General features: G+C 41.6%; 1 long non-coding RNA gene across 4 annotated transcripts in view; it reads right to left on the bottom strand.

Annotated features, from left to right (window-relative positions):
- Positions 1 to 25868, bottom strand: part of LOC141373097 (uncharacterized) — a 148220-nt gene extending 122352 nt beyond the window's left edge. For all 4 annotated transcript variants that reach the window (XR_012378741.1, XR_012378738.1, XR_012378740.1 and 1 more), the window contains exon 1: positions 25783 to 25868. This is a non-coding gene — a long non-coding RNA (uncharacterized lncRNA). The remainder of the gene's footprint in view (positions 1 to 25782) is intronic.
- Positions 25869 to 26839: the final 971 nt, after the last annotated feature.

Genomic DNA, 26839 nt, shown 5'->3' with positions numbered 1-26839 from the left:
TTTTCCCAACAAAGCTTGTATTACAACCCAAACTGTGTGTGACATGGTCGAATTTGCATCAGTCCAGATGGGACTCATTCAACAGAACAGGTAGAGTCCTAGCAGGAACCCACCTTCAGAACAGGTGACTCACAGTGTTCCACATTAACTGAGGCTGTATGTGTAGTTCTGAGGGAAAGCCGGAGATAAGGAATCTGGCCAGCTGGAGCCCTGTGGTCTCCAAAATAAATGTGTGATCTGGAGATGAGTTTTCTAGATCCCTATTCTACAAATTGGGTTATCACTAAATTTCCAATGCACACACAAGCTAAAAAACAAATGATAGTCAAACAAAACAAAACTCTAAGTTCCCCTCGACACCATGAAACCCATTGAGCTACCGAACTTGATGTCATATGATCTTTACTGGTGAGTTCTTATTGATGCCTAGGTGGGAACTGAGGGCACAGTGCCAGAACCTGAAGGTGGGACTTTGTTTTGGGGTCCTTTTGATTACAACAAAGGAGGTATAACAGACTCAATTCTGCTAGATGTTGTGGCAAACAAATATGTAACAAACAGTAAAAGGTAGTCTTAGTTCACTGAAGTCTCTACAGATGATCCAATAAAAAGAAGGAAGAGTCCCTAAAAGATGCTAAATATAGATGCTAGCATATTTTGCCTCTGTAAGTCCTTTCTGATCATCGTATAAATGAATATCCAGGGTCATCAGCAAGATGCAATGAACGGCCACCTTAACAAATAAAAGACTCATAGTAACTCTAGACTAGACATCGCTGCTTGACATTTTGAAAAATATTTGGAGATAATTTCTGGGGCACCACATGAGATCAGACCACACGAAAAGAATAAGAAGTTCTTCATTCTCCTATTTCAAGAGTTCAAGGGCTATACAGAAGGGAAATGATCCAAGCCCAAAGAAAATCAGAGTCCATTTTATATTATTCTCTGGGTGCCTAATGCAGGTAGACAGAATGATACGTTGCAGAGAGGCAGGGAAATGAAATCAAGGTTTGCCTCTTGTGCAGTACAAGTCAGCAGTGGTGAGCATAATGGGGCAATTGTCTTCACAGCCCAGCCACCACCCTACAACTCATCCCGTGAGGCCAGGCTGCTCATGGGGTGATTGAGTGTGATGGCGTTTTCAGGGTACATCAGAGAGCAATAGCCATCACTTGGCCAAACTTGGCAGAAGGCCCATGCCCACTTAAAGCACTGAGGTCAAGGTATTTCAGTTCTTGGACGTCATAAGGATGCCACTAAACAAAGAGAACAAAATCCTTGCTTGTTAAGATCTAGGCCTGACTGTTAAGAACCACACAGTCTATGAAAGTTCCTTCCACCCTCAAAGAAGCAAACAAACAAACAAATAAAATCCCAAGTCACTCAGGTTATCCTAAAAGCCACTTGGAAAACACCAAACCGTTTTAGGCAGTAAGCCTATTTCAAGAAGATGTTCCAGGGATCATCGCACTTATCTGTCTGAAGGTCTTCTGAGCCACGCATGGGAGAATCAGCCATTTTCAACATCATTATTTTTATAACCAGCAAAGCAATCCCTTTTGAAATTGCTTAGGGATCATTAGCATTGGAAGGAGAGGAATCTGAGACCTCCGTATCATGATTCCTTCTTTCCACAAATGATATATATATTTTTTTATGTTGGAAATCACACTGTGATTGAGACAATCAAGTAATTACCAGTAACACAGAGGAAGCCAGCACAAACACAGTGTTTGTGCTGCAACCCCCGGCTGCTGACACATGCCCATACTAACACTAGCCCTGTTGGGAAGATCCTTTTTGAACAGGGGGGAAAGGCAGGGGTCATGGCAGCCATAGCCACAGAAGCTGGTTATAATAAATGCTATCAAGAAATTGTATGCAATACTGACATTGATGGCAATTGAAGAGATGTGCCCACTGTTTCTGTCTACAGACTCACAGATGTTTTCTGCGTGCTCCCTGAACCCCAGAGCCCTGTCTGAAAGACGGAAGGTCACTGCAAAATCCAAACATTAAGCACTTGGTTTGGAGGGAGACATCTGACTTCTGTCGATTTTCCATAACCTATTTATTCATTGTACATCTACCTTCTAACCGGCTCTGTTGTTTCTGTATACAATATTACAACATAGACATTCTTACAATATCATGTTATATGAACAAAGAAGGCGCCCTGCATACACACAGGGTTCACCTATGTACAGCTCCCATCCATCCAACAACGCCTACAGCATTTGTATTGAATAATCCCCGTCTTTATTTGGAACATTGGAACTAGGTCGGTTTTTCTCCCTTAAAAAACAAAACAAAAAAAAAAAAAACATGTTTTTTCCAGGCTGGGATAGTGGTTTTTGACCCTTTCATCTATCACATAATAAGTGTGAAAGCTATGCTTATCTTAGGGATAGAAAGCCATTCTTAGAGGGCTCTGCAACCCACCGAGTGTGAAGCATCTGGGATTTTTAAAGGTATTCATGTTGTGGGTTCTTAGTATTCAAACCTAAAGCATAAGTAAATGGTTTCAAGGTGGACAATATAACACTGATTACCAGACTCCAAATTAACATTCATGTCTACTACTAGGATGACACACCTGCTTTTGCCTACTGGTGAGTTTAATTTCTCTAATAACTACAAATTGGCAGATTATGCCTTGCATAGTCATTGAATTTTAGTGTTTTGAAGGCAGTCTACCTGGTTTCAACAAGTTTTTAGATCTAATCATCAAACCATAGTGGCAAATGCAAAAAAGTGCAAAGCATCATGATTTAGCAGTTTATAAACTCTAATAAAACTGATGTACATAAAAAGTTACGTTGCAAGAAATTATTTTTGACATTACTTAACATTTTAAGACAATACTAGAAGAGATGTCAGTAGTTGGTGCATGACTGATTATAAGGATTCAGATTCAGATCTGACTGGCTCCAAACCCTGTCCTCTTTAGTACACAGACACTTCTGGAACGGTCCGCCCAACTCGCCCTATCCACTGACCTTCTCATACCTTGTCTTTTAATAAAATGTCTCCAAAAGGCCCAGGTGTCTTTTACATCAAGGAGCCATAAAGCAATTCTAATGTAGTAAAGACCCTGAAACAAGACTTGGGGCCGGTCTGCTAAAGGGACTCTAGAATGTTCCTTCTAGGGAAGGGGCACCTCATGCCATCTGGTGTTCTGGAATATTAAGGGCACATACTAAATTAATTGGTAATAAAAATGCCTGCATTTTAATGTTTGGAGGACGTTTATGTGAGAAACTGTTCTTTAAAAAGGTCATCTGTCCTGGTTTTGATCTCATACTATTAGGTATGTATGATGGTACCAAATGGGGGAAATTGGGTGAAGGGTACACAGGACCTCTGTCTACTATGTTTGCAACTTATATGAATCTATAATTAGTACAAAATTTAAAATTACCAAAAAACTAAAAACCATAGCCCATGTTCTGTAGGAAGGACACACGTCTTCCAAGGTTGGAGGTAGAAGAGATGCTCCTCAAACTCCTCCCTCCCTGTCTTCCTCCCAATCCTAGAGCCATGGCTCCCAGAGGGGGCTGGAGGCCACTGTCTGTTGTGGAATTTGGAATTCAGAGTCAGGGGGCTCGGTTGTGGCCCGGGCTCTCCCACTAACCAACTCTGTGATCCTGGTCATGCTACTTGGTTTCTGCATCAAATCCTTTATCTGTAAAACATGTCTCCTTCTCAGAAAATGCCACCTCCAGATTCAATGAGAGCAGGACAATTTGCTGAGATGTGAAGGCCCAGGTCACCTGTAAAGTGACATACAAACATTGGTTTTCGTGACAATTATTTCTGTCAGATGTGGCCCAAGGAACCTGTGGGAGACCAGCAGCTCCTCAGGTCTCAGCACAACATGGTAGACAGGCTCCTGGCCTGCCTCTTGGCCTCAACCTCACTACAAGTGTCACCACAGCCTTTGCTCCTCTTCGATATAAACAGAGGCCTACAGTTACCCTCCTCGCACTCCAGAGCCACCTAGCTGTTGAGCTGCCTGCCACAAGTCATGTATGTCCTCACCATCACAGTGGACCTACCATCAGCTGTGATGCAGGGCAACTCCCAGGATGCTTTCCTGGGCCGGTGGTGGGAGGGGCCATCTTGCCCTGGCTTGTCCAGCAGAGCTGGGCAGCGGCAAAGGGTCTGGAGAGCCCAAAGACAAGAGGTCTGGGTATTCTTTCCCCACTGAAAGCTGAAGGCCAGCATGGCTGCATGGGCCTTGCCTTTGACCTTGAAGCCAGCCACATGGGTCCCGGAAGTCTGCTTGGGCCTTCTTGATTTTCGGCTCTGAACAGTAGCATTCTGGAAGGCTCTCCCTTCTGCTCATGCCCAGTGCTCTGGTCCAGTGTACTCAGGAAAACAGGTGCCCTGCTATGTTTCCCACACATAATAAAAATCAAGGGAAGGGAAGGAGTGACACAGTTGTTTGTCTAAAACTGTGGTTCTCTAAGTATGGTGTGGGGACTAGCAGCAGCCAGCTCACGTGGGAAATTCTTAGAAATGAGAATTTGGGGGCCACACCCCAGACCCACTGAGTCATACTTCGGGAGCGGAGCCCAGCAAGCTGCGCTCTAACAAGCACTCCAGATGTTTCTGGTGCAGCTGAAGTTTGAGAACTACAGCCCTCAAGCTTGCTGGAAAGTTCTTACCTCTGCCTACAACTGCTTCCCAAGTCACACATATTGCCTCTCTTTGGCAAATTCTACCCCAGGACCATTCAGGGGAAGGAGATTCTAAGAACCATGATTCCCAGCTTCTCCTCTGCAGAGAACATCTTAGACAGGGGGAGTAGTGGTGCCAAAGAGATAAACCAGCACCCCCAGTAAGCACAGCCTTGTGATAAGGGCACCTCAGGTGGTTCCAGACATATGCACAAGTGCTCAGTCACCAGGTCAGGTACCAGATCCTTGTCCCCAAGCATCTCCCTTTGTAGCCATCCCGAGACAGAGCCTCAAAGCCCACCATTAGAGATCTCTTCTTGGGGGCATTCAGTAGTGTTGGCTTTGAAAGGCTTTATTGTCCAAGACTTTAAAAGGATGGACTATGCGCCCAAGGAACTTCTGTCTACCCCAGGGGTGGCCACAGCCCTCCTTTACTTGAGAGTTTTACGCAAAGAAGTCCTTGAGGTACAAGTGGGTAGTACTCAAGTGGCACCAAAATAGACACGAAGGACAAGACTTGAGCCTGAGTGGTTAACAGAGGACTCACAGCTGTGCCGGGGGTCTTATGACTAGTAAGTAATGGACTGCTAACACTCCAGCTCATCTTTCCTTCTTTTGATTTGGAAAAACAACAACAGTTATGTGCAAATATCCTAGGATTTAAGTGTCACTCACATCTCATGTATGCATTAGTATATTAGGTCAGTTTCCTAACTGACATAGGGCATTTGGACAGCACTGGGCAACAATGGGGAAGTGAGGGGTGAAGGAGAAGCAGATGAGAGGGAGGGTGTCAAAGTATACATCATCGACTGCAGACAATCAAGGGCTAGTAGATTCTATCTATTAAAAACTCCAAATATTTGGGGGCATCCACCATGCATCTGGCACCTGTTAGACCCCAAAGGCATAAGAAGAAAACACAGTCCTTCTTTTCCAAGAGCTTACATTCCAGTAGACAGACATATAAACAAAAGATTTTAAAACAACATAATAAGTGCTGTGTTAAGGTATGGATGACTTGTTATGTGATCACTGGAGAGAGGAAATATTGCTACTTAGGGATGTGCTAGACATCTTCCATCTGCCTTTCTCTATCTGCTTTCAACCCCTGTGCACTCCATAAGTGGGTTGGCTGTGGTAGTCAGACTCCAAGCTGGCCCCCAATGATCTCCATTCCCTGGCTTTTGTGTTCCTGCATAACTTTCTGCCACATTACATTAGGGTTGATGTATGTCAGAAGTCATGGTATATGACTTTCAAGGTTAAGTCATAAAAACATTGCAGCTTCTCCACGGCTCTCTCTCTCTCTCTTTCTCATCACCTGTTCTGGGGGAAACAAGCAGCCATGTCACAAGGACACTCAGGTAACTTTAGGGAGAGGCTCATATGTTAAGGAACTAGGGCCTCCAGCCAACAGCCATATGAGTACACGATCCTGGCAACAAGTCCTCCAGCCTTCAGATAACCACAGCCCCAGCTGACTTCTTAAATGTGACTTCATGACAGACCCAGAGCCAGAATCCAGCTCAGCCTCTCCAGGATTCCTGTTCCACAGAGACTGTAAGACAATGTTTGGTATTTTAGCTACTAAGTTTTGGAGTAATTTGTTACACAGCAACAGATAACTAATACACCACTTATGTGTACGGCATTGGCAGGCTCCCTTGCCCTCTGATTTCTGGTTGGGCTCAACTAGTGGGGGCTATGAAGGGAGAGTTAGGGTAGAAAGTGAAGTGAGGTTAAGAATTTGCTTCCCAGGCTTCCTCCCTAGTGAGTCACTGAGCACTGGCTATGAAGATCTCAGGTCCTATTTTGTGGTTAACCCCCATACAGCTACTGTCACCAGCTCCTAGTGACCACGCTCTGCCCTTGCCCTTTCAGGCCCTGATGTTACAAGCTCCCCCATCCTGCAACCTCTTCCCTGCAGCTCCCATATACCCTGCCCATTCCTTTGTAAAGAGCCCCTTTTTTAAACTCTCCTCAAATTATCCAATTTGAGTATGTACCTGTTTTCTCCTGAAAGCATGACTATTACCAACAGTGAGAATCTGGAATGCTCAAAAGAAGTGCTATTTGATCTGAGTCTGGAAGGATGAGCAGAATCTTGTCAAACAGAAGAAGGAAGAGCAACACGTATCCTCACACCAACAGCTACAGGCAAGGAAAAGATCTTATTCCAATAGCTTTAGCTGGATATATCACACTGTATTCTGTGTGGATGGCCCCTAGAATGGTGTAATGGGGTCCTAACTGTAGGGTTTGATTTCAGTTGACACCCACAGGTGCATATGAAGTCTTCTTTTCTAAATTTTCTACCATTCAATTTCTATCTCTATTTCAAACAACCCATTCAGTAGGTGAAAGAAACTTCTTCATCGATTTGAGATTCCTGCTCTCCTATTTCCTAGGATGGAATGAGGCCATCAGGAGATTAAAGTATTTTTTAGTTAATATTTCAAAAACACCCAGCTACATTCAATAGCACTGTATTTCCTTGTGGTACACTCATTCAGTCTTTGCTATAGTTCGGTGTAGGTTAGACCAGGGTTCAGAGTGGCCTATGAAAAGAGGTTTTCTGGCAAGAAGCTGATTAGGCTACAGGGACACATTTAATCTCTGTAAGAGAGCAAATAATTTTTAAGGACTTTAGCCCATCAACTGTTTGTATGCTAATAGGGATGCTAATTATAAATGAGTTTTATCTACTCAATACAGCAGCTCAGCAGCACTTCTACTTGGAAGTCCTCTGTCAGAACTTTGTGAGAATTGTTGGAGCTGTTGTTTGCATTTAAAATACATTTCTTTAAAAACTGACTCAAATCCAGTGTGGTAGCTAATTTGCATTGACCTTCCACCCAATTAGTGCCCATCAAGCTTAACCACAGCTATGACAGGGGTGATGGCAAAAACAAGCCAACAGCATTAGAATATAATCTCTAGGATCAATGAGGCACAGTGAAATCTTTTCTAATCCAGATTATGAAAAACCCTGGCAATAACTCATTAAAATAAGAAATGACCACCCATTGAACCAGCCGAGCTGAAGAATTTACCTAATAAGGTTATTGGCTATAACACTGCAGACAGGGAAGCAGAATGGAAAAGACCCTGAATCACAAAGGCCCAACTGAAGCCAAAATTAAATATGCTGATCCTTGCTTTTGACCTGAGATAAAATGTAGAAATGCTGGCGCTTACTATTGATTAAGCATCTGCCTGGAATTTCTTTCTTTCTTTTTCTGCTTTCACAGAACACCTGCTGGGGAAGTGCACAAAACTGCAAGATCACTGGAAACTAGGCCATGAACTAATCTCTACATCCTGGTATACTAGCCCCAAATGTCTATCATAAACGCTGAACTGACAGTTGAGCCATAGGAAACAAGACTATGATTTTCTTCCTGGCCAGCTATGCTATGAAAAGCACCCGTACTATGTGCATCCAAGGTACAAGGACAGTTCTGGCTTAATATATTTGTCTCTGTTAGCCTATTCTCTATGGGCTGTGATCTCCCTGCAGCTCCACAGATTGGATGAGAAGAAGCCATCCTCCATTGTCCTTGACAGAACCATCCTTGGCCACTCCATCCATCCAGGTTCTTGGGAGACGACAAAGGTACCATGGAGCGGGTGTACACACACTGACATGATTCACAAACCCTATGTCTCCCGCTTTTGTTTTGGAAAATCGTCTTTATACTATGTGTCAGTCCAGATTAGGCTAGGTTATGCCATGGTAACATCCTCCAAATCTCAGTGGCTTCAAACAAAGATTTCTCTCTCACTTGCATGACATGCTCTTCATTATTGTCTAAGGAGTCTCTTCTAAGTCATCTACACACTGGGACCCAAGCTGATGGAGCAGCCAACCCTCTGGATTGTTGCCTGGCCACTCTGCCAAATAACACACTAATTCTTTAAACTTCTGCTCACATTTCATTCACCAAAGTGTGTCCCTGAAGCAGGACTGAATTCAATCCCACCACGTGCATGAAGGAACAAGAATCAGAACATGTGTGAACAGTCCTATAACCCTTTGGAAAGTTCTGTATGTACCTGCTGGGAGGAGGCAGTCAGAAAGGTAGAGAAGTAAAAGGAAACAGAAGTAAAGAAGCAAGTAAAAACAAAGAACAAATTAGAGATGCAGACAGGAGAAAATGTGCTGAGGAAAGATGGAATTTGTGGAGATGATTTTTCATCACTCATATGACCTATATTTAGATTTTTGACAGTTGCATATGTACCAGCAATCTCTCTTCTCACCTTCTCCTTACTTTGGCTCTTCAACTGGTAAAGAGTGACAGGCAGAGGGGGTGATAAGCTGACAAGACAGAACCGTGTGTTTGCGTGTGCGTGTGTGTGTGTGTGCGTGTGTGTGTGTGTGTGCTGGTGTGGAAGAGTTGTCATATGAGGCAGGTGGTTTTATTAAGCCTACCAGACAATCACCATGGGTGAGGTGTCTGAGAAGCAGGGGTGGCAGCCAATAGCTCCATTCTGGCCCTTTCAGGGGTCCACACCCTGTTCCCACCAGGAGCTCCTTGGCTAAGGAAGTGGGAAACGTCAGCGAGTCTGTAGAATATGTTCAGTACACTGAAATGTGTGAGTCAAAAAATATCTCGGGCCTGAGAATGGATGTTCAGCTTTGGGAAACAAATGGATGCCCCAGACACAGATCCTCGTCCAGAATAAGAACCTAAGATATATTAAATACATTAAAAAAAAAAAAAAACCCAGTGGGTAAAGGATGAGCTATTCCATAAAAAGGGCTGAGATCAGGAAGTTTTTTTGGGAATAAAGATTCATTTAAATACTTGCTTCAGCACTTCATTCACTGATATAAATTCTAGCTGCACTGGGGAGACAAGAATTTCAATTTAATCACTAAAAGAAAAACCTAGAAGAAAATACAGCTAAATATTTATGTAGTGTCTGGATGGGAAGGAGTTTTTAAACATAAAAGCTATAGGAATATAATTGCAGAAGAAAAGATCAATAGATTTGACTACATAAAATTTTAACTTATTTGTCAAGAAATCAAAACTACAAGGTGTGTTGGGGGGGCGGGGGGGGCGGGGGAAGCTGACGCCAAATGTGATAGGCAAGGAGTTCTTACCTTCAATACAGTGACTAGATTGTCTTCCCGTGTAAAGCAACCAGAAAACTGAACAAATTACGTAAAAATGATAGTTTAACCCAATACACTGGATATCAGGAAACAAGGGATACCAGTGATCTCTGAGAGATGGGACACAAGCAAGATAAACCTAATAATTTCCCAAGTTACTGCCCTGGGAGAGTTTCCAGGGAGAGGGGTTACAAAGAGAGTCCAGCAGTCTCCCTAAATTGAGAAGACCAAGTTAGGAGTCTAAGGACACCAAGTAGCTAGAAACTGCAGAACAGAACAGCAGAGTAGAGAGAGCCTCACAGAGAGAGAACCCTGGAGACCTGCAGAGGGTCTCCTGATGTATTCAGCAGAATACTAATCAGCACACAGGCTAAGGAAACCGGCTGAGCCTGGGGAAAGACTCACCGTGAAGGGCTAGAGGGAACAAGTACTCAACACTCACACAGGGCTAGCAAAAATGTGTTTCCACTAGCCAGACTGGAAAGCCTACCAGGGCATTGGATAGAAGATTCAGGAGCATCTTGTTATCCGTGGCGGCACAAAGTTAACCCTGTGGTAACCAGTGGTTCTCAACCATGGGTGGATTTTTTTCCCCCCAGAAAACATTTGGCAAAGTCTGTAGACAGTTTTTGTTGTCACAACTTAATGGGGGGAGGGGTGCTAGTATCTGGTGGGTAAAAGGCAGGGATGCTACTAAATATCCTACAAAAAATAAAAAGAAAAAAGGGTTCTCAGTCTAGAATGGCAATAGTACTAATAATAAGAAATGTCTTGTTGAAATGCTATTCAGGCCCTGCCTAAAAGCAAGACTGAAAGTTTCAGACTATTTCCAAGTAATTTAACTATGTCCCAGAACAAAGCTCATGAATATTGATAGGAATAAAAAAGGTAAAATTCACAATACCTGGCACCCAGTAAAAAATTACCAGGCATGAAAAGAAGTAGAAAAATATAGTCCACAATGAGGAGAAAATCAGTCTCTCACAACTGACCCAGAACTAACATAGATATGCTTAGGAGACAAGAACATTGAACAGGCATTATAACCGTTCTCCATATATTCTAAAGTTAAGTAGAGACAAAAAAGACTCAAACTGAGCTGCTGGAGATGAAAAATGCAATTTCTGAGATGAAAAAACACACCGGATGGGGTTAACAGTGAGACTTTGCAAACAAAAGATTAATAAACTTGAAGAAGTAGCAATAGAAACTATCCAAAATGGAGACACAGGGGAAAAAAAAAACAAAACACCAAACTTTTAAAAATGAGCACAGTATCAGCAAGCTGTGGAACAATTTTAAGTAGCCTAATATGTGTTTAATTAAAGTCTCCAAAGTGGGGAAAAACAGAAAAAAAATATTAGAAGAGGGGTAGCCGGCTGGCTCAGTTGGTAGAGCATGTGACTCTGGATCTCAGGGTTATGAGTTTGAGCCCCACATTGGGCGTGGACCTACTTAAAAATATATATATTAAAAGAAACAGTGGCCAAAATGTTTCCATAGTTGATAAATGCTATAAACCCACATGTCCAAGAAGTTCAATGAATCCCAAGCTAAATAAACATGAAAAAATTACACCAAGGTGCATCCTAATCAAATTGCTTCAAAGAGGCAATAAATAGAAAAGCTTAAAAGCAACCAGAGAAAAGAAGACACGTTAAGGATATATGAACAAAGATACCTATGGCAGAAATTTCTCATCAAAAACAGTGCAAGCAAAAAGATACTGGAGCGACCTGCTTAATGTACTCCACCCACCCCACCCCGAAATCCTATCCACCTAGAATTCTATACCCAAGGAAAACATCTTTTAAACATCCGGGTTAAACAGAGACTCTTTCAGACATACAAAGTCTGAATGAATTTGTCCAGAAGCCCCACACGATGTGAAATGCTAAAGGAAGTCCTTCAGGCAGAAGGGAGATTACCGGTAGAGGATGGAAATAGAGATCTACACAAAGGAATGAGGAGTGCTGAAATACTAAGTGCGTGGTGCTCTGTGCCTTAGTCTGCCAGCTCTTAACTAAAGAGGTTCTCTACGAGCAGCGAAGTCTGTGTTAGGAGCATTGGCCGGGGGTCCTGGAGAAACACGTGTGCCAGTACCATTTGAAGTCGTGCTAATTGCTGACTGTTCCAATGCATTCAAGAAAAAGGAAACATGCGTGCTACAGGGTAATGTGATGGTAGCACCCACTGAAGAGTACATTTTTTCTACAGCAAGAGGAGTAATGGATTTACGCAATGTATCATCCTTGCCTTTGCTCAAGAGATATTTCTGGTAAAGATCAGAATAAAGTTTTGTCCCCTTTTTTTCAATCTTGAGATTGTAACAAGTCAAATATTACATGATTCCTCCATGACCAGCCAATCAAGTTACTCATCTAGGCTGGATAAATTTAAGAGGCACACTGTAATGTGATTCATCATGCCTTGATTTATTCTGCAAATATTTATTCACTTGACAAATATTTATTGAGCACCTGCTATATGCTAGGCATTATGCCAGTGCTGTAGATACAACAGGGAATAAGAAAGACATAGTCCCTGACCTTTTGGTGCTTATTTACCTAATGATTTCTGACCTTCACAGATTTACTACATCTTTAAAATGCACACCAGATGGGCTAACTATATAATGTCTTTTAAATGGCTCCAATAAAGCATCCCCATTTCCTCAAAATTTCTCACCATCTCAACTTCCTCATGCCTGATTGTCCACCCCCCCCCCTTTGTCTTCAGGCTTTGTCCCCTGTGCCAGCAACCACAGAGCGTTGTTGAGGTTAGGGGAGGGAACACAATGTGGGGAAGGAGGAGCATCTCAACCCCAGTCATTTTCACCTTCATCTTTAAGCATGTACCAGTACGTTCTTTGTAGTGATCAGATTCTGACGAGCAGACATCTTAACTGAGAGACCCCCCAAGGACACTGGGATGCTGGAGGTTGGTAGGCAGAGGGGAGGCTAGGACTAAAGAGATCCTCAGTTCTGTCCAGTGCTGGCTCTGTGCCAGGACACACCTGTAAGCATGCCCACATCAGCACCAGGTGTCCACCAGGTAATAGCCAATCTCTCCCATCAGTCTCTCTGCCCCTTGCTCTTCCACAGCAATAGCTGAGTCCACCACCTCCTTACAGTTAGTCACAAATATTCCATGCTTAGCTAACAGTTATTTATCTCACGTCACTTTCTCTTGTTTAGTTTTTGGCTATCCCAATAAATAGCAAGGTGTTCGAGGGTGTGAGCTCTGTTTTCCCACATCTTTATGGAAGGCAGCTTGGCGAAGTGCAGAGAACAATGAATTGATTTAAGGTTGCCCCCCTGCCATTTAATGTGTAACTCTGGTAAGCCTCCATTTCTGTCAAATGGAAATCCTCCTTTGTCAGGTTATTATGGGAATCCAATGACTCGAGAAATGTAAAGTGTTTTATAAGTTCCCAAAAAGCTTACTACTACTTTTTCCATATAATAAGAACAGTAATAATGAGCATTCTGTGTTTGATGCCAGGTACTCTTACAAATGCTTTACATAATAACCCTATAGAGTTGGCAGCATTGTTATCCTCATTTTCAGATGAGAAAACTGAAAAAAAAGGTTGAATATGCTGCCCAACAAAGGTCATACAATGAGTCAACGGCAGAAGAAGGACATCTTTTATTGACTTTTCTTTGATTTGCCTTTGTGCCTAGCTGAGTGTATCACACACAATGCATACAGTAAACACTGATTATGTAATTAAGTCTATTTATACTGTTCATGTAGGGAAACAGAACTGTCTTTCCTTTGGGGGGCTCCCCCCCCCCGCTGTAATAGGGCTTTTACTACGTGTTTACCTTGAAGGAACATAACTTACCCTGGGGTTTACCAGAAGTCCTACAATTCTTTGCTCTGTGTAATGGGGTGTGACCATACTTAAGGCCAAGCAGCATTAACTTTTTTCTTTCAAGCTGCTCACGCTTTTTCACTAGTTGTGAGTAAGTCTCTTCCCTGGCAGCTAGTACTTAAAACCTCTCATCTGATTTTCTATCTCCTGAACATCTCAACCTGGAAATTGTTGGGGGCAGTAGACTCACAGAGGGATGCCTGTATCGACCTCCTGCATCTCACTGTCGGCCAATTCGTGATGGCCCTGAGGCGCTATATTGACTACGATGACAACACTGCTCCTTCCGGCTTTCTCCCCTTCATCCTTGAATACAGATTTGTGGTTTCCAAGTTACGGTATTTACCACAATCCTAAAAGATATTTACTGTTTTTATCTGCAGGTGAAGGCTCTGGAGCAAAGAAGCCAAATATAAAATGTGTTTCTTTGCAGGCTTGACTTCAAAACACAAACCCAGTTTGTTTCTCGTCTTCCTGTGACAGCTCACACAGGTTTAATGCAGCCTTGTGTTCCTCCCTAAAAAAAATGCCCCCCAAAATTAGAACTTCAGAGTTCCTATTTTACATATGAGGAATCAGATGTCCAGGGACGGGATGTGGATTTTCTGGGGATCATAGGCTTGTTGGCAGTAGAGGTTGGTGAGATTCCAGATGTTCTGAATTCCCAGCGCACCATGCTTTTGTTACCCCAAAGATCTCACTTGGTCCTATCTTGGTAACCATGGTCCCCGTGGGTCTAGTGAACCCAGGTCATTAGGGAGCAATCCTAAAATGCCAGTGGAATGGAACATTCCATCCCCCCCAAGCACCCCTCTCCAAGGATTGCAGGTGACCCTGAGGGGACAAAAGGGGGCTTCCCAAAATCCTGCTTCCTGTTTCCCTGACATTTTCAATCATTTCTATGTTTTAAAAATTTGAAAACTACACAGAGTCAAGAGCTTAGCATCTCTACCAGCAAATCAGACCATCTGAGCAGTGAGAATGCTGGAAAAGCAAGGGTGGAACTCTATTCCGTTTGTGTCAAACTGGGGATGTTTTCTCACTCATCATTGGCCAAGGAGGTTTGGTCCCCTCTTGCCTTTCTGGTTCTCATTTTGAAAACATCATATGAGATCAAATTAAAGGCATCACCCGCCTCGTGTTTGGCTGGTCTTTAAAGCTGCCTGGCAGGACCTCTGAACATCACATTGACTAGCTGGACCGTGAGCTTTGCCTGGTTTGATTCCCTGCCCTCTGGTTTCTTGTGAGAAATCATTGTTTGCATGAAGTCTTACAGCATCAGCCCTGGAGGGCCGGCAAGTGCAGCCACACAGAGCCAGGCATACATCTGTCTCACCAGTTCTCATATGCATGCCAAAAAAATTCTCTGCTGTGCCCGAAATTCCAAAGAAGTTTCAGTGTTCTTGGAGCATCTGAAGAGGAGGGAGCAAACAGAAAATGAAAAGCACTGGCGACCAATGAGCCAAGTGAAGAGCATGTGGTTGAGGACGCTGATAAATCTCTCTCTGACACCCTCGGCTATCGCCCTCATCTACACCTGCAGATGCTGCATCCTGCTGATGCCTTTGGTTGAATCTGGGAAGCAGGCAGCCGGCACCGGCTCCATTGTGAAGGGGATGGCAGAAGGGGTGGGAGGAAGGGGGCGAGCCATCAAGAGAAGGAAGAGAGAGACCTTATTTGCTTTCCCAGGCTTTTACCTCCTGGATTTAGAGCCATCTCCTCTGTACTGCTCCACAGGTTTCTGTTTTAAATTAGCACTAAATGAAATAGAATTAAAATATGATGAAGTAGCCTTTGGGTGACTCTGCTTTGCATTTAAATCCTTGAAAAATATTGCAATTCCAAATTCTGGATGACTTTCTCGTTCAAGGAGTAATTTGAGTTTGAGGGTAAGAATGGTTTTTACAGCTTCTTTAAAGGAAAGCAGAAAGGATTGCTAAATTTAAAGAATGTGAAGGGTTGAAGAGAAAAGTCGGCTGTAAGCTACATGGCCGCCGGTACCTTGCCTCTGACTCCATTTATGAAAAGGGAGGAATCTGGAGGGTGGAGGTGACTTTCCCCAGGAGCTAAAGAAGGTTAGCAATATAGTTGTAGCCTTAAGACTGGGCCTATCTGGTACTTGCCAATTCTGCAATAGGTGACCGTAAGACCAGCTCAGATTGGATATGAAACCAAAAGAGTTTTTGGAGGTTAAGAAATCACCCTGCCCCATTCCCTCATCTACCCCTCCAACCATCTTTACCGAAACTCAGAAAAGTTAGGTAGCTTGTCCCAGATTGTCCCGCTGGGTGGCAGTAGACCATCTGCCCCCATGAGCCAGCCCCTGGTGGTTGGGTCCATTCTCTCACACTGTCTGCTACAATGTTCAAGGCTCCCACGTGGAAAACCAAAGCTGCAAAAATAAAACCTCGAGAACCCTAAGAATGGCAGACTCCATGATCTGACTGAGAAAAAGAAGTCTCTTGACTCAGCCCAAGACAGAATTTTTGATAGATTCATGATCAAGTCTCGGGTTTAGAAGCATTCCTTCTCAGGTGATCAGTCTTCTTGAAGATGCATTCTTCTTTGCAGAGGTTGACAAGAAGAAACTTCCTCTGTGCACACAGACACATTACTGGTTACATACCATATGAAGCCTCACTCCTTCTGAAGAGTTATGAAACCATACTCCAAGAGGATGATTACATGAGGAACATCTTCAAATTTTAACAGCACTTTGAAGAGAAATAGAAAGGCCGCTGCTGTAATTCCCTGATAATTACAGTTATTGAGGAATTAAGTCCTGTGTCTGTGAGCAGACGGCGAAGAGTCTCTTGGGCTGGACTCTCACAGAACAGTAGTGGGGGAGGGACTCCCTTCTGCACTGTCTGCATTCAGAAAACAGGCTCTCTCGGGAAGTCCTATTAAGCAGAAACGTTCAGTGTTACTAATGCCAGGGAGGAAGTCAGTGATTTACTACAAACGAAGCACCAGGTCTCAAGCTCAGCTGAACATCTACACAATGGAGAGCATCTGAAAAAGTTTACACCCAAAAGAAAAATAGGTAAGGGGCATGACAGACAATAAAAGAATTAATAAATATAAATGGTAAAAAAATTCTCAGCCTTACATAATATAGTAAAAGATATATTTTTATGTCAAATTGAAAGACAAACTTTTTTTAAAGATTTTATTTATTTATTTGAGGGAGAGAGAGACAGCATGAGTGGCGGGGGGAAGCAGAGAGAGAGGGAGAAGCAGACTCTCCGCCAAGCAGGGAGCCCAACTCGGGGCTCCATCCCAGGGCCCCAAGATCATGACCTGAGCCTAAGGCAGATGCTTAACTGACTGAGCCAACCAGGCACCCCCCAAAACAACTTTTAAATTATAATTCTCAGGGCGCCTGGGTGGCTCAGTTGGTCAGGTGTCCGAGTCTTGATTTCAGCTCAGGTCATGATGATCTCAGGGTCATGGAATCGAGCCCCGTGATGGGCTCTGTGCTCAGCGGGGAGTCTGCTTGAGTATCTGTCTCTATCTCCCTCTGCCCATCCCCCCACTACATGCACACGCATGTGCTAATAAATAAATCTTCTAAAAATTAATAAATAAGTTATAATTCTCCGTCTTTCCAGCTTTTTTTTTTCATTCTGGCAGTTTTCATTATTCAGAGAGTAACTGGAAATATTACAGGCCTTAAACATGTTCATGTTCTTTAATTTGGAGATTTAATCATCTCTGGAAATTTCCCATAATGAAACAGTGAGTGTACACAAAGATTAATATATAAGCATATTATTGATATAAACAGTCCAATAACAGGCAATTATCTAATAAAAGACAATTGGCTAAATATTTAGCAATATCCAGTTGTCTAAGTAAATCATGGTCTCTGGAACCATGAATATCAAGCAACCATTGAAAATGTGTTAACAATAACTACCTTTGGTTGCGCCCTTACTCTGTGATAAATTGGTTTGGAGAATGTGACAAAAGAATCTAGCTGTATTGGGGCACCCGGGTGGCTCAGTTGGTTAAGCATCTGCCTTCAGCTCAGGTCATGATCCCAGGGTCCTGGGATCGAGCCCCACGTTGGACTCCCTGTTCAGCGGGGATGCTGCTTCTCCCTCCCTCTGCTGCTCCCCCGCTTGTGCGCGCATGCTCTCTCTCTGTCAAATAAATAAATAAAATTTTTAAGAAAAAAAAAGAATCTAGCTGTATTATAGATGTGTGGAACAACTTCAGGGAAGGGAGTATGGGAATAAGGTGCTGGCCTAAATAACATTGGAAATGAAGAGTCTGTAAGACAAAGGGCAAAAGAAACTGTACCTAAGCATTGTGGTCTAGTTGATAAAGGTCCTTCCCAAAAGAGTATGGATTGATTAGCAATTCTGAAACCACTACACATGTGCCCAGTAATTTAATAATTAAGTAAATGTCAGATGATGATGGGAATGAGGTTTCTTATTATTGGAGTGAGAGATTACAAATAAGCAAAGGGAGACGTTTAGATTGATCCATGTGGTAATGGATTGAGCTGGAGACAACAGTATAAACTCCTGTCTAGCTTAATAGAGATAAAGATGGTTACATATGGAAATATTTATCTGTTACATAAGAGGATCTAGAAGCTAAGCCATGCCAGTAGCAACAAGCACACCTAACATCCAGTTCATTGTTTCTAGTACCATCTCCAGTAAAAGGAACCAGGGCTCATTGGAGAAATGGCTGATTCTAGAACTGGGGCTGGAAACATACAAGAAGAGCCTGGAGCATCTTGTAGTTCCAGAGAGTAAGGCAAGGCTAAAACAAGTAAACAAACAACAACATTCACAACGATGGGGGACTGTCAAAGGGACACAGGAGCCAACTAAAAGAGCTCGCAATGCTCAAAGCTGGCACAATTAGGGCAACAATATAAACAATATGGTATGGGATTATAAACGAACATATAATATTGATATAGTATCATCAGTATTATAATGTCAACTACTAAATATTGAATCCATACTGATATAAATAAAAACAAATGTGGGACAAGAAACAAATCTCCCATGCAGAAGTATCCCAAATAATTTATGTAGATCTCAGTTCTCAAAGAGGTGAAGCCATTAAATGTGGATTACACAAACTGGCTTCTTTCCAGAGAATACAGTATGCAGAAGGGGAGGAAAAAGGAGTAACTTCACAGCAGAGAAACGTGATAAACACTACTCAGCCAGGTGATGAACATCAACATCAAAAGTTAGGGCATGTTGATAGTATGGACCCTTGATACAATGTGACGAGGATGACACTTTATTTCTGTGGTTATCCAACCCAGAACGCAGAATCACAGTCTAAACATGAGAAAAACATGAGATGACTCCCAACTGAGAGGCATACTACAATATACTTTACAAGTATTTTTGTTCCTCAAAACTGTCAATGTTGTCAAATACAAGGAAAGTCTGAGAAACTGTCAAAACCAATAGCAGCCTAAGGAAACACAACCACTAAATGTAATATAGCATCCTGGATGTGCTCCTGGGTCAGTACAATGACAGTACGATATGATGCAGGAAATAGGAATAAAGTATGGATTTTAGTTAATAATGTATTAATACTGGTTCATTTGTAACAAATGTACATACTAAGGTAAGACGTTAATAATAGAAGAAAGTGGCTGCTGGGCATATGGAAGCTCTCTGTACTATCTATTCAGTAATTCTGTAAATCTAAAACTGTTCTAAAATAAAGAGATTATTGGGGTGCCTGAATGACTCAGTCAGTTAAGCATCTGACTCTTGATTTCAGCTCAGGTCATGATCTCAGGGTCAGGAGATCGAGTTCCGTATCGGGCTCCATGCTCAGCATGGAGTCTGCTTGTCCCTCTCTGTCTGTCCCTCCCCAAGCTTGCATCCTCTCCCTCTCTCAAATAAATAAATAAAATCTTAAAAAAATAGAAAGCTTATTAACAGCAACAACAACAAAAGTTCATTATCAGTGCTAAGTAATGCCCAGGAAGGATAGTTAATGGGCACTTAATCTGCTCTCCTGTTTCACATTTGGTTGGAAGTCATATTCAGTTTGGAACAGGCGCGCTTCATAAATGCAGCAATAACCTTGTCTGCTCTGAATGTTACAGCTTCTCAAGGATTCCTGGAGGCTGAGAAAGTTTGTTCTGACCCCTGCCCTTCTTTATTATAATTTATATTACAATCATATCATGACACTTGAAAATATGAGATACTTCAACTGGCCATTTCTCCACTCTGCTCCCCCATACCTCCAGAGTTTGATTTAGTAATATATTTGAACCACCTCATTACTTCAGTGTAACCAAGAGGAAATTAGCACTGAAGCCAAACTAATTATTAATTGGGGATCTTTTATTAAACAGAAAATGGGAATTACCAGGTATTATCTGTACCTTAACAGAGTAACTTTAACTGCTCAGTGAAAACAGCCTCTGTGAATCTCAGGACTGCCCCTTCCCTGTCCCCCATCCTGCCTTTTCCATTACTGATTCTTCACCACAGGATCTGAATTAAGTAGGTAAGAACAATACTGAGGATGACAATGATAGCATATAACATTTATTGAGCACTTATTATGTGTCAGGTACTGTTCTATTTGTTTTTTTGTTTTTGTTTTAAGTAATCTCTATGTCCAATGTGGGACTTGAACTCATGACCCCAAGAGTCACATGCTCTACCAACTGAGCCAACCAGTGCCCCTGGTTTTGTTTTGTTTTGTTTTTACTAAGAATAAGCTGGATTCAGAAGAGTGCAAGCAGGCAAAGCTACTTTATTTTGCTCCCACCCAGGACTCTCAGTTATGCTACTCCACCACACTCCTAGCCAATTAATTATCAGTCAGATAACAATGTTCAAGTCACTCTCAGGTATGAACAAATATCCCACTTTGATATATTAAAAAGTCCAGTCCAGTTTTAAATCAAAGCTTCAATCTTCTCCTCCTACCGAAGCTCAGGCTTGACTCAGACTGAAGAAACCATTTAGGGCAAGAGGAGAGTGAAGCATGACCTTCTTCCATTCCACCTTCTTCTTCATTCACCATCTGCCTCTAACTGTGGTTGTCCAACAGTCCCAGGGACTGGGAAGGAGCAGATAAGGCTTTACCTGACTAGTGCTGATATAACCTGGTTCTGTGGAGTGGTGGGGGGTGGGGGGGATGGGGTGGCTGGGTGATAGACATTGGGGAGGGTATGTGCTATGGTGAGCGCTGTGAATTGTGCAAGACTGTTGAATCACAGATCTGTACCTCTGAAACAAGTAATGCAATATATGTTAAAAAAAAAAGAAGAAGATAGCAGGAGGGGAAGAATGAAGGGGGGGAATCGGAGGGGGAGACGAACCATGAGAGACAATGGACTCTGAAAAACAAACTGAGGGTTCTAGAGGGGAGGGGGGTGGGAGGATGGGTTAGCCTGGTGGTGGGTATTAAAGAGGGCACGTTGTGCAGGGAGCACTGGGTGTTATACACAATGAATCATGGAACACTAACTCAAAAACTAATGATGTAATGTATGGTGATTAACATAACAATAAAAATTTTAAAAAAAAAACCTGGTTCTGGTGTCCTCTCACGGGTGGCCTAAGCCCAAATGCCCTTTGGGGTCCCTCCACTGGGGACTTAACTATTGACTGGTACCTGACTAGCCTCTTGAAATCCCTCCTGCTTATAGAAGAAGATAATAATTTAGCACCTACTTCCAATAAGACTATGCCATAGGACTCTCTCAATTACAATCACCTAGTCCTACCAGGCAGATCTCTAGAATGGGGCCTTTCAAGATAACTTAAAAAAAACCCTGCTTACTTTCCATGGGGTCCACTGGGAAACACCATCTCACTTCTCACCTTTGGTGGAAGCCACCCTCCTCCACTGCAGCCCGTGCTTCCTTCTTAGCCATCAGGAGCAGTTCTGAGCTCTTCTCCACCCAACCCTCCCTCCCCTGTGTTCAATCCTGGAGGTGAAAAGTGCAGCTACAAAGTGTAGGAGAAAGTAGAAAGACGAGAGAAGGAAGCAAAGGAACCAAATATGTCCTCACTTCCGTCTCACAGATTTCTAAGTCTGTGTCCAGACAGCGCTGAGGTGGGGAATCGAGTAGCATTTATGCTGAATGAGTTCTTGAAGTTTTGACATCAGACAGATTGGGCTCAATATTTTACTATGTGAAAAGAAAACTGAACCAGAAAGAGATACCACCTCACACTTGTTTGGATGATTACTAGTTAAAAAAATAATAATAACAGAAAATACCAGGTGTTGGCAAAGACGTGGAGAAATTGGAACCCCTGTGCACTGCTATTGGGAATGCAAAATGGTGTTGCCCCTATAAAGAACAGAATGGGAGTTCCTCAAAAAACCAATAGAATTATGATATGATTCAGCAATTACACTTCTGGGGATGTACCCAAAAGACCTGGAAGCAGGGTACTGAAGAGAGAGTTGTACACCCATGTTCATAGCAACATTATTCACAATCACCAAAAGCTGGAAGCAACACAAATGTCCATCAACGGATGAATAAACAAAATGTAGTGTATACACACCATGAGATAGTATTCAGCTTTCAGAAAGAAGGAAATTTGGGTCCATGCCACAACGTGGATGAAATAAAGACATGCAAGGTGAAATACATCAATCACAAAAAGACAAATACTGTATGATTCCACTTACACGAGATACCCAGAACAGTCAAGCTAATAGAGACAGAAAATAGAATGGTGGTTGCCAGGGGCCAGAGGGAGGGGGAATGGGGAGTTATTGTTTAATGGGTACAAAGCATCAGTTTTATAAGATTAAAAGAGTTCTGGAGAGAGATGGCAGTGAGAGTCACAGAGCAATATGAATGTACTTAATACTACTGAATTGTACCCTTAAAAATGGTCAAGATGGTGAATTATATATTATGTATATTTTACATTAAAAATTTTTAAGAACCAAAATGTAGCCCTACTAAAGTAATAAAATTGTGATTAACAAAAAAAAAAACCCTGAAAGATTAATACATGAAAATAAAGCTTTTAAGTGACTAGGGAAGCAATGAGATCAGCTCAAAATGTGACTAAAATATAAGGAGACTCAACATTGAGCTGTTGAAACGCAGTAGTAAGAGAGGGAAAAAAGCTTCATGATTTACTCCCACGTTAAGTACAGCTTGTTCCATGAACTAATTACCTGTACTAATTTTTCCCTCACAACAGTTTTATGAGGTAAAGCAGAACAATAAATTTTCTGGAGAAATAAACTGTTTTTAAATGATACATTCTGACCTTCCATCAAAGTAAACCAATTTTACTTGTTATTTAACAATTTTACTTGTTATTTACTTTTGGGGACCGGGCCTCCCTTCTAGTGACTCTTGAAGTGAAATTCAAAATGGTGTGTTTCAAGTGGCGGAGATAATTTGGGGGAGCTCCTATAAGGTACCTAAAAGTAATCAATCAGTTTCAAGGTGGAAATGAGATGGAAAAAATTGATCATTGAACATTCATCACCTGAAACCTACCTCCTTCTGGAGGAAAATGGGTTTAGATGTCAGTTGGCCTATAAATCCATGAAGCTCCAGGTCTAACAGCCTGCTTTAGGTCCTGACACCGGACAGAGTAACCATTAATCTATTGTGCCCTAATTTCGTCATTTATTTTTTGTTTTCCATGTCCACTGTGTCAAATCCTGAGACTGCCCTTGGTCTGCTATATCAAGTTACAGCTATTACCCTAGTCACACCTCTTACGGTCTACATGGAGTACTTTGTAGAATTGAGTCAGCAGGATTCATCGTCATTGTTATTGTTTCTGTTGCTCGTTTCTATTTATTAGCATTTTTAGGAACTGGGGAACTAAAAAGTTTCCATTTCAATCACCCCATTTCTGGAAATTCTTGCCAAAAGCCACTTAGGCTTCTAATATTCCTTATTTGGACAAGAGGTTCACTTCAAATGGCAAAAACAGTCTTTTTCTTCCACTAAGTCCAGAAAATACTAAAGTTTTCCTATTTTTCTTTAGTATTGATTCAACTGTTAAGGAGTTGTAGGGGATACCAAGATCTTTGAAAACAAAACCAGGAAATTGAAATGGAAGCAAACAATTAATGGATATTAAGCTGGTTACTTTGCACTCTATGGAATATAGGTGCAAAGCCTTTGTCAGTCTGTCCTTATAGAGAGAATGAAATTGGTCACATTGAGTATTTTAGCTATCTATTGCTGTGTAACAAATTATCCAAAAATTTACCAGCTCAAAACAACAGGCATTTATTATTGCATAGTTTCTGTGCATCAGGAATTCAAGTGTCGCTTAGCTACATGGTTCTGGCTCAAAGGCTCTCATGAAGTTGCAGTCGAGATATTGGCTAGGGCTGCAGTCATCTCAAGATGCAACAGGGCTGAAAACTCTACTTCCAAGATGGTGCACTCATGGCTGTTGGAAGAAGGCATCAGTTCCTTGCTACTGTCAGAAGAACATGCCACATGAACATTGTCTGGGACAAGTGTCTTCACAATATGGCAGTTGGCTTCCCTCAGAGTGAATGATCCAAGGGAGATCAAGGAAAAAGCCACAATGATTTTTCTTACCTAGACTTGGAATCCAAATACCACCGTTTCCACCACATTATATTCATTAGAAGTAAACCTAAGTGCAGCCCACACTCAAAAGGAAGGAAATTAAGCTCCATCCCTCAAAGGGAGGAGTATCAAGGAATTTATGTACATGTTTTAAAACCACCACATTTAAGATTTGGTGATGCAGTTATTGTTTTGAACGCTGTTTGTCTGTTGCACTTATGCTCACAGTAAGCAGAAGCATCCTCAAGTGAAACAAATACAGATGCCAATTACAGAGAATAATTTTAATAAAATATGTGACACTATTATCAGCCACAAAAAGAAAAAGATTTTTCTCCTTTGATTGGTAAGAAACAGAGAAAGTCCAGAAAACTTGCACACCAAAACTCTAAGTAAGTATCAAAACATTTTAAAATAAAAATTCTTGGGGCACCTGGGTGGCTCAGTCAGTTGAGCGTCCAACTCTTTTTTTTTTCTTTTTTATAATTATTTTTTTTAAAGATTTTATTTATTTATTTGAGAGAATGTGAGAGAGAGAGCACGAACAGGTGGGAGGGCAGACGCAGAGGGAGAAGCAGACTCCCCACTGAGCAGGGAGCCCGATGCGGGACTTGATCCCAGGACCCTGGGATCATGACCTGAGCCGAAGGCAGACACTTAATTGACTGAGCCACCCAGGCGCCCCCCTTTTTTCTTAAAGATTTTATTTTCTGAGCGTCCAACTCTTGATTTCAGCTCAGGTCATGATCTCAGTGCCACATTGGGCTCCCTGCTTAGTGGAGAGTCTGGTTGTTTCCCTCTCCCTTGGCCCCTCCTCCTGCTCACTCTCTCTGTCTCTCTCTCTCTCAAATAAATGTTTCTAAAAATAAAAATAAAATAAGTATTTTTTCAATATTGTTCTTTGTCCAGTACAAAAAGTGGTATTTTAAAAAAACAGCATCAATTAAAGGAAGTGCTTATGTTTATACAGAGTTACATTCCTAGATTCAAAATGACTCAGGTCCAATCTTATTTCCTCCTCAATAACAACAGTTTAATCAAGAAGTAATTCTTGATGATAATTTAATACCTAAATTTCTATAAAAAATTACCACAAACTTCTCACTTAATCAACTAGCATTCATAGTGTAAATTAACATTCATGGTATAAAACTTTGAAGTTCTATCTAAGGTTGATTAAACAAGGCAAACCAAGACCCACTCCCATTAAATTGGTTTCAGTTTACTTCAATAGCATGAAATTCTTTCACGTATTATTTATATTATTTTCCTTTTATATAATGCATTTTAAAAATCACAGAAGGAATGAACATTTGAAGCACTGTTAAGGATGTCAGAAAAACTTTTTTGGGGCTATTCCATATGCAATTTTGAGATTATCTGGTAGTTTTTTGGAAAACACATCCAGAAATGGTTATTTTGATGCCCTTCTTTTTCTCAATAAGATCACAATACTGGTCATTACGCTGCCCTTGAAAATGGTCTTAATCAAAACTAGCATCAACACATTGCAAAAGGTTGTCATAAAGCCCACCTGTCTTTACAATTCCAAAGTTGAACTTCCAGTTTAAAGATGGTGGTTTGAAGTCAGAATGTCTTCTTCTCTTCCGGGGAATCACTGGAAAGCCACAGAAAGAATAAGAAAGAAAAAATGCAGACTCCATTTGTAGTGAAACCAGCCAGAGAAAACTTTACACCACCAAATAGATGGAAAGCAGCCAAAGGCAGAGGCGAGTAGGAATATGTGTTCAAGGATACATAAAGGACCATGAAAATAAAAGAAGAAGAGGAGCAGGTCACCATTTCAATGTTTACTAGGTTGAAAACAAGATAGAACCTGGGGGCAATAAGCACCCACTGAGAATAAGACAGGCAATCGGAACAGAAGACACAGCATTTTTAATATTTATGCACCAAAAAACATAGAACGAATATTCATAGAACATTAACTATAATCCATGTCTCTCAAAAACTTCATGAGTTTTCTAAATATTTGATCCCTGTTATGTTGACAGCCAGACTTATACTTCTTTTTCAGATATGCTTCTCTCCCCAGAATTAATTATATGCACACTGGGAAAAGCAAAGACCGTATCCATAGACTATGGGAACCATTTTATGCAGATGAAAGGATCTACTGAGTCTCCTTTAATGGAATCCCTGGGTTCTGACAAATAATACCTTATCATTTTTTCTAGATATTCTAAAATTTGGTATTGATTTCAAATCTTTGTGCTAGAAGTTCTTTAAGAGGGAATTTTTAAATTTCCAGCTTATAGAGGCCTTTTCATTTCAGTCTTTATTTTAATTATGTACTAGCATTATTACATTGTGATAAGTGTATGTTTCTGTATTCTGTGTCCTTTTTAGAAGTTAATGAATTGCCAAAAGTGCTGCCAGCCAGGATTAAGACTATAACCGTATAAGATATAAGACTTTGTTTTCTCCAACGTTCCACTGGCAGGAAGCAGACTGAGATAACATATTCTTCAATGCCTGCTTCAGAGGTGGCTAAGAAATTTGATGATCAAGAAAGAACCTTCCAGAGAGTAGAGTCAAGAGCCATAGAGAACAATAAAATGGGGATCTAT

This window comes from Callorhinus ursinus, unplaced genomic scaffold (genome assembly GCF_003265705.2).
Source record: "Callorhinus ursinus isolate GAN/ISIS: 27379988/994484 unplaced genomic scaffold, GSC_fseal_2.0 scaffold7, whole genome shotgun sequence".
NCBI lineage: Eukaryota > Metazoa > Chordata > Mammalia > Carnivora > Otariidae > Callorhinus > Callorhinus ursinus.
The sequence above is the reverse complement of the archived record's forward strand: the minus strand, read 5'-3'. Positions and strand labels throughout refer to the sequence as shown.